Below are 20,019 nucleotides of genomic sequence, written 5' to 3'. Positions count from 1 at the left end.
AGCTCAGATCCTCGCAGCTCCTGACAGCCTTCGGCCATCACAGCTGGGATGTAGAAGGAGAGCGAAAAAGAAAGAGAGGGGGAGATGGAGAAAAAAATCAAAATCAAACTTTACAGGCAATCGATGGCATTTCTGATGGCTGAGGATTAAGGAATGATCCCTTTCTGACTGAAAGTGGAAGTTTTGTGATGATGCCAGAGCTGCTGTTGGTCACTTGGAGTTAGAAAGGAATTTTTTCTCTAACCTGTGAGACTTGGATTACATCTGGAAGCTCAGCATGTTTTTGTGTTACAGCAACACTGCTTTATAAAACTTTTGGCAACACATACACATTTACTTTTAGCTTCACAAGAATGTGAAGCTCAGGGTGTAATGTGTTTGTGGAATCCTTGAAACCTACTGCTGCTACTGTTGTTTAGCTCTCATCATGTTACAGAAGAGGCATGGGAAGCTGAAGATATTGTAAATGTAACCAGACACACATCAGGAAGATTGTAAGACAGTGGAGAAACAAAATGACCACTTCTTCTCTGTAGCTAAACTACTAGCTAGTAGTATATTAGCCGACCTTTGTGTTAGCTAATCTTAGTGGGTCTTTACCCACTTTTTAATAACATGTTTGGTGTTGCATGTACATAAATACAGATTGGCAAATGGTGGCTAGCAAATAGCTTTTATGTGTTTTTAATGATATGCAAACTACCCATCTATGATAATTTCCTGTGTGAAGCTGTTACAGCCCACGTATAGCATGCTAGTCTAATTAAAGCTGTAACATTTAACGACCCCTCAGGTAAACGCTGAATTGGAAATGCATTCCAATAATGCAGTTTAATGTTCTAGTCACGATTAAGTGGTCATTCCTGTGCCAACAGGAGAAATTCCCTTCTCATTTTCCCACTCATCAGTTGGATGACAGAGAGTCTTGGTCCAAGTAAGGCCAAAGGTGAAAACATCTCTTGACCCTCTGCAGTTTGCTTCAAGATCAAATCTGGGAGCAGTCATCTCCATACCAAAAAGAAACGTATTCCCATTTTAATAGTAAGGACTCCACTGGTTTGATTTAGCCATTTCTAACATGATTCAGTACACTGAAAAAAAGGGACTGGCCATCTCTTGGATTTATGTAAGCATCTTGCATGTATTTAACACAATTGCCTCATGTTTTAAAGATAAATGTAACTATATAGTGTAAAAACTACATGATATGCAGAAAGGGTGTATTAAATTGTTCATATCATGTTCAGGTGAAGTAAGTCAATAAGATAGCAACGTTAAATCTCGTGAAACCACGCGTGATTTCATCTCGCGGGCTTTGGATCGTGGTTTAAAAAATGCATCCATCTCAGTCAAGTCGAGCAGCCAACTCTACGTTTTTTGGTATGTCTTGATTTTTTGAATTAATGTTTACCATATTTCAGCCAAATGTAGTTAAACGTCTAGAGTGCCGCCATGTAACATGCTAAAAAAGAGCCGTTAGCTGATTTGCTGTTTTATCTGTTGTCAAAGAATTGGCGCTTTTTCATTTGAATTTGTCTTTGGCACAAGAGCCGTAATATCACATTAAACCTAATTACGAGGCACTCATAACATAATTTGGTTTTCTGTGTGAATAGATTTGCCAACTGACTCTTCAGTTACATTGTGTATTTACTGCACCGTGGTGTTAGTGAGATTTTGGACATTGAACAGCTTAAGCTAATATCATCAGTGGCATTATGCTAGCTTACATCCCTACCCCTCCTGCCCTCACCTGCTGTCCGTTTGTTTTTGTTTTTTTTTTGCTGCACATTGAGAGATGACCTCTATTCTGCATTTCACCAGGAGTCAGCTGATGGATTGTGGGTTCAAGGTGTTATGGTAAGAAAGTATATTCTATTTTCGCTTAAGGTTTCTGTAACCTAATTATAATAGATTTTTTATAGTTATTAGGTGCATGCATACTCAAATAGACCACCCTATTAATACAACTGAGAAATCCAAAATCTGCCATAGGTTTAACCTGTATGTATTGTCAGAAAGGTGATTACTGGACTCACATTAATGCACACTTGAACTAAAATGAGGTTGTAACTTGTGGGTTCTTGGGTTGCAAATCAGAAACAAACATCTTTGGATTTTTTTAATCCCATAAGATCTGGAAACACAGTTTTTATTCAACAAAACATTGCTGATTAACCAAGCACAGTGCCTGCTGTTATTTCAAAATAATTTTATGTCATTTTAGATGAAATGCAGCATTCCAGTGCATCCCAACCATGCCTTTACAGTCAAGGTTTCTGACGGAGCTGAGTTTCTCTCTGACAGTCTGCTGAAAGTGTTTGCAAAGTGATCGGGGGAACAGGGCACAAAGCTAAAGGATGTAGCTGCCATGATGACAGTATGAACTTTAAAATTCTTTAACTACAAAGTGTATATGTATTGCATTAGGTCAGTAAAAGATTTTTATGCTGCATCCATTGAAACAGTCAACTATTACCCGTGAGTACTGATTCCACCGAAAGGATGCCATAATTTTCGTTATGCATTTACTGGCCCACTGAGAAAAATTTATCTTTTTAAAAAAAAATAAATGTTCTGGAAACTATATATCCATAAAGTTGATGTCAAACAGGAACTTTTGATATTTCTTTGTAGATGCTGGTGTTGCATGTTGACTGGTTTAAGTTTTTGTCTGGGATCATTTTCTTCTGTGCTACTGAAAAGTTCACAAATCTCTGTTTTCTTTGTTATAATACTTTAGGATGACATTAATGCTCGAAGGGAGTCTCATCAAAGTGCTCCGCATCTGTGTGAAAGACAATTGCAACATCTTGGTGCAGGAGTTCATGGTGAGTGTTTTATGAGTAGATTGTGGCTTTGCAACTTTTAAAAATGCATTTAGTTATCCACTTGATCCTCATTGGACTGGTTAGGACCAGTAGTCCTCTTTAATAATTTGAAGTTCACATGAGGCCTGGTAGTGAACTCGGCCGCCCCCCCTTGAGGCCCCACCCCCCTATATTAGGGGTCACATCAGTGTGAAAAAACTTTAAATTTGTCATTCTAGTGAACAAAGGAAAATCCCCCCAATATTTAGCTTTTGTTTGAAAAAATGACCAACTGACCAACAGCTAACCAAATTGTGGGGCTGAAAGTCTAAATTCTAACATCTTCTGAGTGACATAACCTGGATTTCTGATGGGCCGGTGTCTTTCTAACAAAAACTAATGTAAAGCATTTGAAATTATTATGTTTTTCACTCTGTCTTAGAAACTCTGTTAGACCATGAATGGCAGCATGGCAGGCAACTCTTTGGCTATAGCTATTTACTATGTTGCTTGCATTGGTTTAAATTACTCTAACATTAGAACTGGTAGATTCAAAAGAGATGAGTTTAAAAAGGAATCTTAAAGAAATGTTTTGTGTTTAACCAGGACTTGACTGAGGCCACTGCACAGATTGAGAAAACCACAATGAACATCTGTCTCCAGAGGATGCACCAGGCAATGACTTTTCTGATGTTGGCATCATCATCGAGGGTATAGTAGTTCTTCAAGATCTGGATAACGTGACCTTTGCAGTAGCCATGCTGTTTGGACCTTTTTTATTCCTTCAATATGAGTTACCCATCACAACTCTGCTACACTTTTGAGGTGATTCAAAGGGTGGTAATGGAGTTGGATGCAACTCAGCTCTCAAGAAAAACTCACAACTAAGACAAAACTGCTCCTGCAACGAAGCTCACTGTTATGCATGCAAGCTGATCAGCTCTAGGTGAGAGGACATTTAAATCTCACACTTGTTCTGCTGCATTTTTGAAGCTCAATTCCATGAACAGATCGCAGGGTTCATTTTTATATACTCTGCAACTGCCATGAGGACGAGCCGTTTTTGTTGTTTTTGTTTGTTTTTCCTTTTGCTCTGTACAGCATTTTGGCAGCATTTTTAAATTTCTCTTTGTATTTTTTCTTTCTTTTACTAGTGAAGAGATGTAGCATGAACAGTTATGCAGTCTAAATATCCCATATGGGTCGTGTGAAATGTTATTTTCAGTTTCATTCAGTTGAAGTAAAGAACGTTGAATATTTCTAAGTGTGCTGTTTTGAACCAAGATGTCACAGTATGATCAGTGCTGTAATTTTTGACAGTCACTGTATCAATGTTATTTTTGCATCTCTTGAATAAAGGTTTTGACCTGCAAGTGCTAATTTCTTTAGTTATTGGGGTAAAATGGGTAATGTTAATAGGAAGGTGTTTGCCAATTCAGTAACCTAATTTAATGTTAATGGAAACTAACATTACCTCAAATTGTTTAGTTATAATTGTTGTTTAACTGAATCTTGACGTCAGAGGCCTTAAATAGAATGTTTTGATTTGTTCTTTCCCAACATTTTTCAAAAGAAACAGTCTAATTTCTTTGCTGTGATTGATTCCAGAGAACACGGAAGAACTGACATTATTTAACTGTTGATTTATGTAGATTCAGTGGAGGAGTAATGTCAGTTTAATTCTTTACCTACTGTCAATGCAGTGAAATTAGACATTTTGTTTTGAAAGGTTACTGGTGGATGCCAGCAACCATCTTGGAAGAGAACAATACAATCTGTTATAAGGCCTCCATTTGAAAATTGTGTATTTGATGCTAGAATATAATAGCAAAATGTAATTTGAAGATAACATGTAGCATTTAAGTGACCAAGTAGTATTGGGTAAAAGTTATTGAATGGTGTTGGGATAAAGTGAGAAAATTGTGAAGGATTAAAATATTTCAAGAGCTCAAATTACTTCATCAAAACATGTTTAAGTCACATTTTATCAACACAAATTGCACAGGTTTATTGAACATGAATAAATTGTTAATTTAACTCAATTGTTTAAGTTGCTGCCAAAGCAAAACATCTGTGTGCAACAAATGTCCACCATTGAATTAAGTAAATCCAACAACATATTTTTTTCAGTGTAGCTGCTTCTGCAAAGATGCTACAGGTATTGTCAGTAAACACGTCCACCACCTCATTTGATAACTGACAAACATGCCACAGTATGTGAGACTGGGCAGTGGTCGTTTTGATTTAGTGACATGCAATACAGTCTCTCCCAGGCGACTGTGCTGTCTCCATTCCTGTTCACCTTGTGCATCTTATATTCAATTTGTAGTCAGCAGTGGTTGGCTGTATTAGTGATGAGCAGTAGCAGTGGAGTGGTACAGGAGAAATCATATGCCCTTGAATGTGAGTAAGACCGAAGAGATGGTGATCAACAGCCACAGCAACAGCAGGCTCAACTGGAAGACCAACAAAGAGGCTGTATATAAGAAGGGGATGAGGAGTCTCTGCTTACTAAGGAGGCTGAGATCCTTCAATGTGTACAGCAAAATTATATAGATTTTCTATCGCTCAGTTGTAGTGAGTGCAATGTAATTTGCTGTGGTCTGCTGGGAGGGCAGGATCAGTAGCTGGTGACACACCAACAGACTGAAGAAACTTGATCAGGAAGTCTGTCTCTTTAATTAGGTGTAAACTGGACACTTGTGAAGCCATCATAATTACCCATTATGGATAATCCTGACCATCCTTTGCAGCACTTACTGGACGTCAACGGAGCACTTCCCCTTCACAAAAGTATTCCCACAGTGTGTGTCTGACAAGGTGATCAGCAACACAGGGGCACCACAGGGGACTGTCCTCTCCCCCTTCCTCTTCACCCTCTACACCACAGACTTCAGCCACTGCACAGAGACCTGCCATCTTCAGAAGTTTTCTGATGACTCTGCGGTGGTTGGATGCATCAGCAGGGATGATGAGACAGAGTACCGGGCTGTGGTCGACTCCTTTGTCACGTGGTGTGAGCAGAATCATCTGCAGCTCAACGTGGCAAAGACCAAGGAACTGATCGTGGACTTCAGGAAGACCAGGAAACACTTGACCCCTGTTTCAATTCAGGGGGTCAGTGTTGACATTGTGGAGGACTATAAATACCTTGGAGTACACATTGACAATAAACTGGACTGGGCTAAAAACACCACAGCACTTTACAGGAAGGGCCAGAGTCGTCTCTATTTTTTGAGGCGACTGAGGTCCTTCAACATCTGCCAGAAAATGCTGAGGATTTTCTATGAGTCTGTTGTGGCCAGTGCGATCCTCTATGCTGTTGCATGCTGGGGGAGCAGGCTGAGGGTCGCAGATGCCAACAGACTTAATAAACTAATCCGTAAGGCCAGCAATGTTGTGGGGACGGAGCTGGACTCCCTCAAGGTGGTGTCGGAGAGGCGGATGCTGTCCAAGATAAAGACAATGTTGGATAACACCTCCCACCCACTCCATGACATGCTGGTCAGTCACAGGAGCTCGTTCAGTGAGAGACTGAGATTACCGAAAAGCACCACTGAACGACACAGGAAATCATTCCTGCCTGTGGCCATCTCCCTGTACAACGCATCCACTTAACACACTGTTTGCTGCTACAGCTACACATGTTTCTTTTCCAACTATTTATTTATGAGTGACTTATGTATGTATGTATGTATATATATGTATATATTGTACTATTCTTAGTTAGTGTATTGTCTGTCTTGTCTTAATGTTGGTTTAAAATGGAGCACTGTAACAAAAAATAATTTCCCCCAGGGATCAATAAAGTATTCTGATTCTGATTCTGATTCAGCTCCACTGCCACAAGGATAGATACAGGAAATCGTTGGTACCACATGCTGCTATCCTTGCAATACAATATATGGCAGAGAATCATCTCTCAGATATTATTATCATTATCATCATTATTATTTAACAACTCTTGTACCAAAAGATTTTTCCACATATGGGATAAATCGTCCCTGCTGAAAATAAATAAATAAATAAAAATAAATAATAAATAGATGAAAATAAATAAATTGCTAAAAATGATGTTAGGAAATCTTTATTCAAAATAAAGTAAGGTAAACCTCTGATGACATGGCCATTAGCAAACTTAATTTAATAACGTAGATAAGAAAATTTGCAACCAGGCTTAAATTGTGTGCAACTGGAATACTAGTTGAAAAAGAAAATGACTACAACTGCAGGTGAACAACATCATTGAGTAAAATATGTGCAGCATGGCAAAGACTAACATCCCTTTTCGGCATAGTAATAACATCTTAGGTAATGCATTAATAGAGGCAGTCAGCTATCGATGTTCCTACCTCTCTCCTGTTAATTACCTCAGCTGTCCAGTGGAAGTGCCAAGCCAATATAAGTGATAATCATCTCAGCGCTCTTGAATGCTCACTGGTCCTCGTGAGTATGATTTCAAAACCCTCTGACCAGGTGATCAATACGGTTGAGAATAGAGACGTTGGTGGACAAAGGACAGTCACACTGGAATCTTAAGATTCTGTGCCATTTCAATTGCAGCTTCAAGCCTAAACACCAACCGATGCTCCCTCACTTACTTCTGTTTCATTAATCTGTCAACATATCAGCCAATCTTTAGGGTAAACTAAATGAGTTTCACCCTCTGAAAGTGAGCCAAATGAGCATTTTCAGCTGCTTTGTGACAACTCAGACTGATGAAACGCAGTGAAAGAATGTTCTTGCCACCTACAGCATTCGCACAAGTGCGAACACAAGCACAGCCACATCCCTTTATCATCCCGTGATAAATTAATTTAGCATATTTTTATATATCTGACAGTCCTATTCGTCACATCACATCATTGCACAGAAAAATCGAAGCCTCATAAAAAAATAGAAGCCTCTCAAGCCTTTGAGAAAAACTCAAAGTGAAAATAAAAACACCTTAGCTAGATAGCCACACATGCTGGAGAAGGAGCCTGTAATGAACACCTCTTTTACATTGTAGCTAAAAATAACAGTTGCAACATAACATGCAGTTGCATGCATGGATCTTTGTTGTCACTGGCAAGCCTCTAAAAAAGGCATTGTTGATTTGCTTGTCATGGTTTCCACATAATAGAGGTTTTTTCTTTTCCTTTAGCACCAGCTTGAGTTTAGCATCAGTGTTTCTGAGTGAAAATGTCCAGAGAATTACTGGATAGATGCAATGAGAATTGGCAGTAATCCCTTTTAGGATGAATTATAATAAATGTAGAGATTCCCAGGCTTTTTATTTAATGTCACCTTAATGTAAAGTAATGCAATTTCTTCAACATCCATCCATTCATCAATCTATCAATTTTTTTCTCACACTTATCTGAGTCTGGGTCATGGGGGCAGCACTCTATACAGGGAAATCCAGACCTCCTTTTCCCCACCCACTTCTTCTGGTGGCATAATGTGGCATTTAAACGAGACATAGCACAGCCAAGAGACATCTCTCCTGCATTTACTGGTTGTGCTTGGAGATCAGCTGGTTGTTATTTTGTGGCATTTTAAAACACGTTTTGCCAGCATGTAAGTTGCAGAGTGCCCTCTGATGGACAAACTATGCAACATCAGCACTTGTGACATGCCTGAAGGGTGTTTCTACTCTTTCTTCTTTACTTTTATCGTTTTCCTTTATTGGCTGTAAAAATGCAAATACCGATATATCAACAAATAGCTAATATTATCTGATATATCAGCCTCATTAATATATCAGTCAGTTATTAAATGTTTGCTAATTAGCAATATTAGCATGCCAAATGACCAACATTACACTTGACAGACATTAGCATGTTAGCATTGTCAGTAGGAGCATGAAACCTTTCTCATTTCAGCATTTGCTTCACAGAGGGTGAAAATTATTCTCTCCCAGCCCAGTGCTTATCTCAATATTTAAACATTTATTCATACTCTTACAGCAGATGTAATTTTGATAAAAGTGTGAATGTTATAGAAACCTTTCAGAGGAATTTTATTCCCTGAGTCAAATCAAAAGATGGAGATTTAGGTTTTTTAGATCAATTTTAAAGTGGTGGTTATGGAATAGGGCTCAACTGGTGTCATGACAAAATGTGACCTAATAGATATGAATAACCTTTGAGAGATGTATATTGCATTACTTTTCAGAGACCAAATAACATTCTTGATTTGCATGCTGCACCAATTCAGCCTCTGCTGAAGCCTTTGCAGTGCTCACCCTAAGCTCATGCAGACGTTATTCATTCAGTCATATATAAGCTATACACAATACACTTGTCTGAATATCTATCAAATAAATAAGAATAAGACGAAAACCCCCCCAAAACAAAACCAGTCCTAAACTCAATCAGAATTTGGATGGGTATGTGCAGAAAAGATGCAATGAGAATTGGAATGAAACAGAAAAAGCATAATGCTAAAACCCCACGCTGAAAGGATAAAACTGCTTAAGCATTCCATATTAAGTGGTTTCTGCCTAGGTTTTGACTTTTTTACATGGTAAAATTCTTTATTGCTAACTCTTACTCTCATCTAAACTGAACATTCACTGTAGCAATCATTGCACCTACAACACAGTCCTGTATCTACAATACTGTGGAAACGTCTTGAGCAACCCCTCATTTTTTTCTCTAGGAAAATAGGAACCACAGTAATTGTCGGGCTATAAGCCGCTACTTTTTGCACAAGCTTTGAACCCTGTGGCTTTTAGTCAGGTGCGGCTTTTCTATGGATTGTCCATGATGTTTGTCATATCGTAAGACGATTTGTTTTGTTTGTTCCGCTGTTGTACGGCACTACGTTGCCTGGCGGAAGGGCATGTGATCAGACACACAGTATCGGGGTTCAAGAGTGGTATGTTGGTCACGTGTCCATCCGCCAGGCAACATAGTGCTGTACAAGTAGCGCAAAAAACAAACTTCAAATTAACGCTACGCGTTCAGCGGGAGTCGTGGATGACGAGTGGCGATAAACTTGCGAAAAGCAAGTTATGCTCAACTCCACCGGTGGAATCTGACAGCGTGGAAAAGTGTGAAAACATCCATGATCACCAACGGATTTCGAAGGGCTGGACTGCTGCATGATGGAGAGGAGGACACTGCCACGGCCCTTCAGAGGGTGTTCGACTCTGACACTGACAACGAGGATTTCTTTGGTTTTGTAAGTGACAACGAATGAAAGAAGCTGAGAGTGGATGACGTAACCATCCTGAGCCTGTTCGTATCCGACACTGGAGAAGAGGACTTTGGTGGTTTTAGTGCGCTGGAAGATGGTGGTGAATGACTGAATTTTCTTCTTGTTAAAGCCGTGTCACTGCACCTGAGCCTAAAAGGTAGTCTGAATCTATTTTTCTGGTGTGCTGTAGGTTATTGTTATGTACTACATTTGTTACTCATTTATGAAGCACAGTACATGTTTCGTACTTGTAATTACCGCTACTTATACATATACCTAAAAAGTTATGCAAATATGTACCTAGAGCTGGGCGATAGAACGATAACGATATGTATCGCGATATAACTTTTACTCGATAGAGAAATTAAACTATCGCGATAGACTTCGCCGCTCTTGTCCTCTTAAAAAAAAAAAAAAAAGGTCAGCCAATCCAAATTAAGTAGCGCAGAGCCGAACCAATCACAGCCGCAGCGTCACGTCGCGTGACTTGTTACGTACAGCACAAGTGCCAAGCCGCACGTGTGTTTGTTTGGGAAGCAGCCAGCGGGTAATGGAGCCAGCGCATAATGGAGGAAATGAGTGTGCCGACTAGAAAAATCAACCGAGCGTGACCGAAGAGAAAACAGATGATGGTTCCAACGCCGGAGAGAGTGTCGAACGGAAGAGCCATAGAAGTTCAGTAGTGTGAAGGTATTTCGGCTATTTCAAGTCTGACAAAAAACAGAGTAGCGTGCACTGTAAATTGTGCCGAAAGCAAGTCTGGAAATACAATAAACTGCGCCACGTTATTGTTTCGGTGAAATGAATTTCTACAATACTGTTACTGTTAATTCTACTCTCTGCATTGTTTAAATGCTTACATATACACACAGTTACTGTCCCTCCACACATACAGTGGGGCAAAAAAGTATTTAGTCAGCCACCGATTGTGCAAGTTCCCCCACTTAAAATGATGACAGAGGTCAGTAATTTGCACCAGAGGTACACTTCAACTGTGAGAGACAGAATGTGAAAAAAAAATCCATGAATTCACATGGTAGGATTTGTAAAGAATTTATTCGTAAATTAGGGTGGAAAATAAGTATTTGGTCACCTCAAACAAGGAAAATCTCTGGCTCTCACAGAACTGTAACGTCTTCTGTAAGAAGCTTTTCTGTCCCCCACTCGTTACCTGTATGAATGGCACCTGTTTGAACTCATCATCTGTATAAAAGACACCTGTCCACAGCCTCAAACAGTCAGACTCCAAACTCCGCCATGGCCAAGACCAAAGAGCTTTCGAAGGATACCAGGAAAAGTATTGTAGACCTGCACCAGACTGGGAAGAGTGAATCTACAATAGGCAAGCAGCTTGGTGTGAAAAAATCAACTGTGGGAGCAATCATCAGAAAATGGAAGACATACAAGACCACTGATAATCTCCCTCGATCTGGGGCTCCATGCAAGATCTCATCCCGTGGGGTCAAAATGATCATGAGAACGGTGAGCAAAGATCCCAGAACCACACGGGGGGACCTGGTGAATGACCTGCAGAGAGCTGGGACCAAAGTAACAAAGGTCACCATCAGTAACACACTACAACGGCAGGGAATCAAATCCCGCAGTGCCAGACGTGTTCCGCTGCTGAAGCCAGTGCATGTCCAGGCCCGTCTGAAGTTTGCCAGAGAGCACATGGATGATACAGCAGAGGATTGGGAGAATGTCATGTGGTCAGATGAAACCAAAGTAGAACTTTTTGGTATAAACTCAACTCGTCGTGTTTGGAGGAAGAAGAATACTGAGTTGCATCCCAAGAACACCATACCTACTGTGAAGCATGGGGGTGGAAACATCATGCTATGGGGCTGTTTTTCTGCCAAGGGGACAGGACGACTGATCCGTGTTAAGGACAGAATGAATGGGGCCATGTATCGTGAGATTTTGAGCCAAAACCTCCTTCCATCAGTGAGAACTTTGAAGATGAAACGAGGCTGGGTCTTCCAACATGACAATGATCCAAAACACACCGCCCGGGCAACAAAGGAGTGGCTCCGTAAGAAGCATTTGAAAGTCCTGGAGTGGCCTAGCCAGTCTCCAGACCTCAACCCCATAGAAAATCTGTGGCGGGAGTTGAAAGTCCGTGTTGCTCGGCGACAGCCCCAAAACATCACTGCTCTCGAGAAGATCTGCATGGAGGAATGGGCCAAAATACCAGCTACTGTGTGTGCAAACCTGGTAAAGACCTATAGTAAACGTTTGACCTCTGTTATTGCCAACAAAGGTTATGTTACAAAGTATTGAGTTGTATTTTTGTTATTGACCAAATACTTATTTTCCACCCTGATTTACCAATAAATTCTTTACAAATCCTACCATGTGGATTCATGGATTTTTTTTTTCACATTCTGTCTCTCACAGTTGAAGTGTACCTCTGGTGCAAATTACTGACCTCTCTCATCATTTTAGGTGGGGGAACTTGCACAATTGGTGGCTGACTAAATACTTTTTTGCCCCACTGTACGACTCGGTTCTGCTTCTATGCCCCAGCTTTGTTTACTTTTTCCCACCGAGGCTTCTAGACTTCTGATTGGCCAACATTTCTGCATGGTTAGGAATCTAGCGCCACCTGCTGCTTTGGCATGTTCATAGCAGCGTTTTCCTTCATTTCTGCCTTTATGTGTGGACGGGATTATTTTTTAAAACGAAAACGGAAAATCTCCGTTTTCAAAAATACCCGTGTACGTGTGGACGTAGCCTCAGTCTCTGACTGGAAGCGCTAATTCGTCATTCGGCTTTTGTCAGACTAAAGTAACTGTTAAAACTGTTTGAAAAGCTAAGCTATACAACAAGGAGAGATTGAGAATTTCCTTTTAGTTCTCAGTTTATTTGATATTGACAAAAGTTAGTCAATTTTGTCTGTTCTTCTGTAAAACAAACTAAGATTTATTTTTAGAATTAATATTTTGTTTCTAAGTGGAATTGACAATTTAGTAGTCTGTTTTGTTTGTTCTATTTTGAAACTTAAACGCTTTAGCGGCTGCCTTTTGTGTAGTTTGTAATATTTGCCTTTATTTATCTGAAAAAGTCTCATGTTCCTTAAGTACATCTACCCTGTTGAACTTATTATGGGAAATAAATATTTAAATAAAAACAAGCTGCTGATTATTTCACATTTTACTTGTGAGCAACGGCACATTTAAATCTTACAAATATAGTTATTTGGCTTATATCGTGATAGATATCGTTATCGCCTGAAATGAAAAAAACATATCGTGATATGAAAAAATCTCATATCGCCCAGCTCTATATGTACCCATAACTTGTTTTTCAAAATATTAATAAAAGGGGTGTGTCTCCATACAGCCATCTCTTTCCTGACAATTCCTTTTGTGCATATTCTCTTACATATGATAAGTCAACATTGAAACACCTGCGGCTTTTGGTCATGTGGTTAATGTATGTACAAAACAGGATTTTCCCCTGATTTTAGCTTGTGCAGCTAATATTCAGGTGCGCTTTATAGTCCGGGAAATACGGTAGATATAGTGTGGGGGGGGGGGGTTAACACACATAGCAATTCAGGAAAAAAAACTAAGTTTTTACAATTCTAACCTCCTAGGACCTGGCGTCCACATATGTGGACATCACATTTTGGTTTGGCTAGACCAAAATACGAAATTTTGCTCTACAAGGGCCTGATAGCCACTTACGAGGACGTTTTACTGTCACTGTTCTATTGAAATTTAAAGTGAATGTCCTCATATATGGATCTCATTTTTCTCAGAAACAAAAATCAGGTAAAAAAAAAAAAAAATCACATACTTCTTTGTTTATACATTCATCAGGTCACAATCGGCCCAAATGGCAAAGAGAAATTCCAAATGCATGCCAAGAAAGAGTTCGGTTCTTAGGAGGCTAATGAGCTTGAAAGTCAATATTAGCTATGACAACTTTTATTCTTCAACAAAACCTCAACTGTCTTAGGCAGCTTTCTAGTAATTTCTTAAGTAGTCTTCAGAAATAGTTCTCCAGGCTTCTTGAAGGGTATTCAAAGCTCTTTTTGGATGTTTCTGTCTTTTGTTCTGTTCTCTGTCAACATGATCTACAATAATGTCAAAGTCTGGACACTGGGGAGTCCAATCCATGACTCATAGTGTTTCACTGCGTGTTTTCTCTCCAGGTATGCTTTTATTGCATTGGCGGTGCGTTTCAGATCATTGTCTTGATCAAAAATGCTTCCGGATGGTTTTGCATGGTGGATTATAATTTGATGATACTTTCCCACATTCATAATTAAATTAATTCTGAGAGGTTCCCCAACACCTCTCCCTGAAATGTACCCTCAAACCATAACAGAACCTCTACAGTCTTCGACAGATGGCTGTAGACATTCACTGTTGTACCGCTGATTTTGAGTCCACTTCTTACGTAATTTCTTTTACCTCAGCCTCTTCTCCTATTTCCCTTCCTACAGCCATCTTTTCAAATTCAAATTCAAATTTTATTTGTCACACACACACACAACCATACACAGTATGACATGGGGGTGAAATGCTTGTAGCTGTACAATGCCCGACCATTAAATGACAGAAGAAAAGTTTTACAATATTTACAATTTACAGTTTACTACAAAAATTTACAAATCAATTTAGGAATTTACAGTAAAGACTGTGCAAATAGCAGAAGAGATTATAAAGATAAGGATTATAAATTATAGTAATTATAGGATTATAGGAAATGTGTGGTAGTGCGTGTGGTGACGTGTGTGAGAGTCCAGTCTTATAGTGACGTGTTTGGGAGAGTCCAGTCCTACACCTGGTTCAGGCCCCGAATAGCCTGGGGGAAGAAGCTCCTCTGTCCTCATTCTCTCTGTTTTGGCCTTAAGGGAGCGGAAGCGCTTCCCAGTGAGATCATCTAGGAAAAGGCATTGGTGATAGTAGATGGAACAATCCAAGGGCTTGATACATCTTATACTGTAAACAGCTTTTCAGCTCAGTCACTTATTTTATCCTCCATGTTAAAAAATGACAAGAAAGTTTGGCTCCTTGAAAACAAAAACAAAAAAGAAACGAGAGCTGGCTCTAGACATCTGCACAGCACTGTAATTCCAAATCTATATCGGAATCTCCTTCAACCTGTCATCCATAAAAATTTCAAATAATGTCACTTTTTCTTTCAGCTGAGGAGAGTTAAGTAGTATGTAATCGCAACATCTCAGAATAATCTGTACTCACAGATTTCAACGCTTGTCTCTCTGATAAAGCTCTCCGATAGCGATCTGGTGAGCCAGTCTAATTAAATCGAGCCAACTTCTGACTCAGACCACTTTCATGTTTCACGATGTTGAAAATGGATTAAGACTGACCATAATGAATTCCTCTGGCTGCAGAAGTTTACATTACAGAAGCAAGGTGTGGGTGGGAGTAGGGTCGAGTCTGAGCTTAATCTCATCCACGGATGTGTTAATTGAATCATTCCAACTGCAGCCAATAATCCAACAACCAGGAAATATCTCCGCCATCCTGTCTTAAACACCCATTTTACATTTATTACCAGGATGAGACTCTTTGCTCAGCACACTCACTTGCACTTATCTTTCAGTAGCTGAAATGGGTTTCTCACACAGGCTGGTTTTGCAAACCTTGGGAAAATGTTGTAATTTGTCTTACTGTTTTGCTAGTTACCTTAAGCTCTTAAGATGAAAAGTGCAACGTTCATCTTTGAGCAAACCATTAGCCTTGAAACCAACCATGAGTTCCTTTAAATTAAATAGTTCTTGCTAAGGCTAACACAAAATCTCCTGAAACTCTCACAAGTTTCTTTTCTGACTTTGTTTAAGCGATAAATCTGCTTGTCTCTTGGGTAAATGCACTTTTGATGCACGCTGAATCTCAATGGCAGGGATTTGCATGAATGAAAGGCAATTTTGAGAAACCTTAAATTCAACATACGCATACACACAACAACAGGCGCCTTTAAAAACAGCTGGCAAAAGTTGATAAGAGCCATTTTGTACTTCAAAGTCCTTGTATATGAACCATTTTTTTAAGATCAGCAATTTGTTCCAAAAGCAAGCTGAAAATTGCCCATGGACATCAGCTTTGAAAAACCAACTATTTTTGGAGTCATGCTGCGGTTTGTTGTCATTGTTAGAAAACAAACTCGAGGGGAAAATGCCCCAATGTGTCGCATCGCTGTAAATGATTCTTCTGTCTTGGGATCTAGGCTGACCTTAGGGAATAGCAGGCCCAAACTACTTTCCCATTTAATTAAAGCGTTCCAATGCCAATGTTTATTTAAAAGACTGATTTCTTAAATGAAGATCTAAGAATAAGCAGGAATATGCAGAAGTTTGTTGTATTTTTAAGTGAAAGGATCTCAGTGATGGATCTATATAAAAAGGGCATACAGTAGCAATCCAAGAAAATAACATCTTTAACGTAGCTTAAATTAGTGGTGCACACACTATGCTAAACCTTTACCAACATTACAAAAACAGCTCATTACTGATTCACAGTGCAGGATACAATGTTCATAGAAATCCCAACAAACAGCTCGACATCTGTGTAAAGTCAAATCAAATGGATTTGCCATATAAATATTTACTCTTCTTCTGCTGCAGTCAGGCTGTGGCTGACAAATGTGGATCAGTGCCCAGGAGAAAGATTATGCATGCATGTGCTGCATTTATACTTTACATTGTATATTTTTAGTGCGTTGCAGCAGCTATCAGCAGAAGGGCAAAGATTTCAGAAACAGCCCTGTTCAGTGTCAAAAAGGTTCTGTTACATTAAATTTCATATAAGAGGCTACATTAAAAAAATATATATATATAAATATATACTATAATATAGTAACAACAACAGTAGCAACATTTGAAACAACTCTGGAAATGGTCTGAAATGCAGGCCTAAACCATGACAGAGCCTCCACTGTCTAAAACAAGGCTGTAGGCACTCACTGTTGTGACATGACGTTCAAATAGTGTCTATATGCTGTAGATGGCTTATTAGGCTCACCAAATCTAACTTTGTTGTCCTCTTATCCGGTTTCCTATTTTTTTTGTTTAAGGATACATTGCACACTATTTGGCGATATGCCAAGCTCATTGTGAATCATCTTGTTGGTGCAAAATAACAATTTTATGCCTGTCTTTTCACATTTTCACAGATTCAGCTAAAGAAACAGGAGCAAATAGTCTTGTTGTTCAGAACATGCTTTTGCAGAATTGTCTGTTATGTGTAGGTGTGAAACAGATGTCAACTTAGAGTTGAGTGCCTTTTATATACTTGATTGACGAACAGGTCAGTGTTAATTACACTGTTCCAAAAAATAGTAACGTCAAATTATTTTACTGTGTATTTTACAGTTGCGTACTGTTTTTCTAGAATATCATTACATTTACATAAGTAGACTGTGATCTGACATGTCAAATGTAAAATAACATACCATCACTGTAAATGTAATAAAACACAATTAAATATATTTTGTTGTACATATGCATATTTAGATCGTAAAAATACGTCCAGAAATGTCTCCCCATCATGCCTTGGGACATGTGCTGCTGTTTAGATGTTCTTGTTTTATTGTTTATGGTTACGTTACTTTTAACTGTTATCTTGAATGTTGTGTTTACGTCGTGGTGCAGCATCACTGACAGTTGTTGTTTCGTAGAGAGAGTGCTGTACCATGAGTAACTTCTGTTGTACTGTTGTTGAACCTTGAGGCACATAGTAGCACTGGCAAGTGTTTTATTGAAGAGCTCCCCCTACCAGCTTGGAGTTAAATAACAAGCTCAATCTCTCTCTGTGAGCTTCCTTGTTAAGATTTCTCTGCATGCCACAATGTAAAGCATTGCACGGACATGCTGTGCTAATTAAATATTTTGAAAAAGAAATGTAGAGGTAGGAGTTGCAATAAATATAAATAACATGACGCTAAGCTTTGGCCAATGAATGTGAACTAACAACAACAAGGTCGCAGGTATGGCTGCGACCGTAGGAAAAAACCCTAATATGAAGGTGTTTTACTGTGAATTTGACAGTAATGTTCTGTTCTTGTAGAATATCATGTAGAATATCATTAAAGTTATGTAAATAGACTTTGACTTCACATTTTGAATGTAACGTTAAATCACTGTAATGTAATACAACATAATTGTCATGATTATTAAATGTATCTGTCCGTACATATGCATATTTAGATTAAAATAATTCACAAATGTATCATGATTTCACAAATATTTGTCCGTTATTTGAAAGATTGAACTGTTGAATTCAAATGTAATGCTATGGAAAAGTATATAACATGATCCCTATAAGCTTGTGTTACATCACATAAGTATTATTATCGTTGCTAGTTAGGTCGTTCGTGGCTCAAGAGTTGGCAGTTCGCCTTGTGATCCGAAGATTGCCGGTTCGCGCCCCAGCTCGGACACTCTCCGTCGTTGTGTCCGTGGTCAAGACTCTTCACCTACCGCCTACTAGTGATGGCCAAAGGGGCCGATGGTGCGATATGGCAGCCTCGCCTCTGTCAGTCTGTCCCAGGGCATGCAATCAATTGTTATTTAAACCAACTGTTAACTGTATATTTCTGTACATTTACGTATTATGATTGTTGTTTATAGGTAATTTCATTGTTTGATCACGTAAAAATGTTCCTAATTTAATGTCTAAAAGCACTTGGAAAAGGCAGAATCCCATGTCAAATTAGCGCAACAAACTCTATTTTCATTACTGAAAATGACCGTATTTTTATGGGACAGTTATTTTCTGTTATTTTACGGTCGCATTTTGGCGCCCCAGCTGCCGGAATATTACCGTTGTTTTAGGATGGTTTTTTTTAACAGTGTAGGTTAATAAGCAGAAAGAAAATGTACTTGGAAATGCTTGGGGACAAGGACGTACTCAAAATGAGTAAAAGAGTAGCCAATGTCCAAACTTTAAAAGGCCTTCAGAAATCCTGTAGAACTATCCAGTTGTTCAGTGATGACGCGACGAATCCTACTTCCGGGTCTAAAGTAGTCTGCGTTTAATATGGCTTTTGTGTTGTCAACATGTTTAATGTTATGTATTTTCTTCTATTTGATCTCAAAAAGCTCCTAAAACAGTCAGTGATCCCTGTTGACCTCCCTCAGCTTTTATTACCACTAATCATTTATTTAAGCTCAGTTTTTAAAACCTTAGGATGTAACTACAGCCCAGCCCATGCAATAGTATATGAATGACTAACCTCGTATTGTGGATGGATTATCTCAGTTGTTCTCCTGGCTGAAGTTTGGTCCTTTTACAGCATCCTGCCATGCGATTACATTTGTTCCTGACCACCGACAACACTCACGTTAACTTTTATCGAGTGGAAAAAAAGTTAGCTTGTTTATATTATGCTAACATAGCTGTGTCGCTAGCGGTCACGTAGCACATCATTATATACCAGCTAGCCAAACTTCAGTAACCCTACAAACGTCACTGCTGTTTAGTTTTCTGTCTTCATTTATGCTGGAAGTGATAACAGAGCTGTACGTTTTAATTTGTTTCCAAAACCCCACAGTCAGGACATGCTATATTGTATTTAGATAGAAGCTAGCGAGCCAACTCCCTGCTAACTTCTAACTCCGTTAAATGTCATAAATTCCGTTTTCATGGATGCCTGGATGTTAAACTCAATTGTTACACCTGGTAGAGCAGAACGCTGATCATTTTATTAAAGATGAAAGACTTTAGACAGTTTTTCAACTCTCAGTAATGCCATAGTGATCGTTTGATATATGGACCTGCAGCGGAGTTTAGACCCAGACACGGCTAGTGACGTCAGACTGAACAATCGGATTGCTTAAGACCACTATGAAAAATAGCAAAAAACCCTGGCTTCTTGGACTTTTGCACTGCATACTGTGAAAAAAAATAGCATTCATGCTAAAGGCATTTTATGACAGTTGAGGCAAATTTGCCTATGGGTGAAGACATTAATTTATTCTCTGTGTGCCCTTGAATATTTACCCCATACATTTGTGCTCTCAATTACACATAAAATATGCACCAATGTC

General features: G+C 39.1%; 1 protein-coding gene and 1 long non-coding RNA gene across 7 annotated transcripts in view; one reads left to right on the top strand and one right to left on the bottom strand.

Annotated features, from left to right (window-relative positions):
- ncam2 (neural cell adhesion molecule 2) overlaps positions 1–20,019 on the bottom strand; it is a 454,622-nt gene that overhangs the window by 229,016 nt on the left and 205,587 nt on the right. The window lies entirely within an intron of this gene.
- Positions 1,087–4,183, top strand: LOC309701204. 4 transcript variants are annotated; one of them, XR_014274902.1, is made up of 5 exons: positions 1,087–1,126; positions 1,248–1,860; positions 2,228–2,380; positions 2,744–2,831; positions 3,417–4,183. It is a non-coding gene; the product is annotated as an uncharacterized lncRNA (long non-coding RNA). The 4 variants fall into 4 exon arrangements; XR_014274903.1 differs by having other exon boundaries at positions 1,093–1,380; positions 1,825–1,860; XR_014274904.1 differs by having other exon boundaries at positions 1,093–1,380; positions 1,797–1,860.

This window comes from Aulonocara stuartgranti (assembly GCF_965226115.1).
Source record: "Aulonocara stuartgranti genome assembly, chromosome: 23".
Classification (NCBI taxonomy): domain Eukaryota; kingdom Metazoa; phylum Chordata; class Actinopteri; order Cichliformes; family Cichlidae; genus Aulonocara; species Aulonocara stuartgranti.
This window is presented reverse-complemented; position numbering and strand designations above follow the sequence as displayed.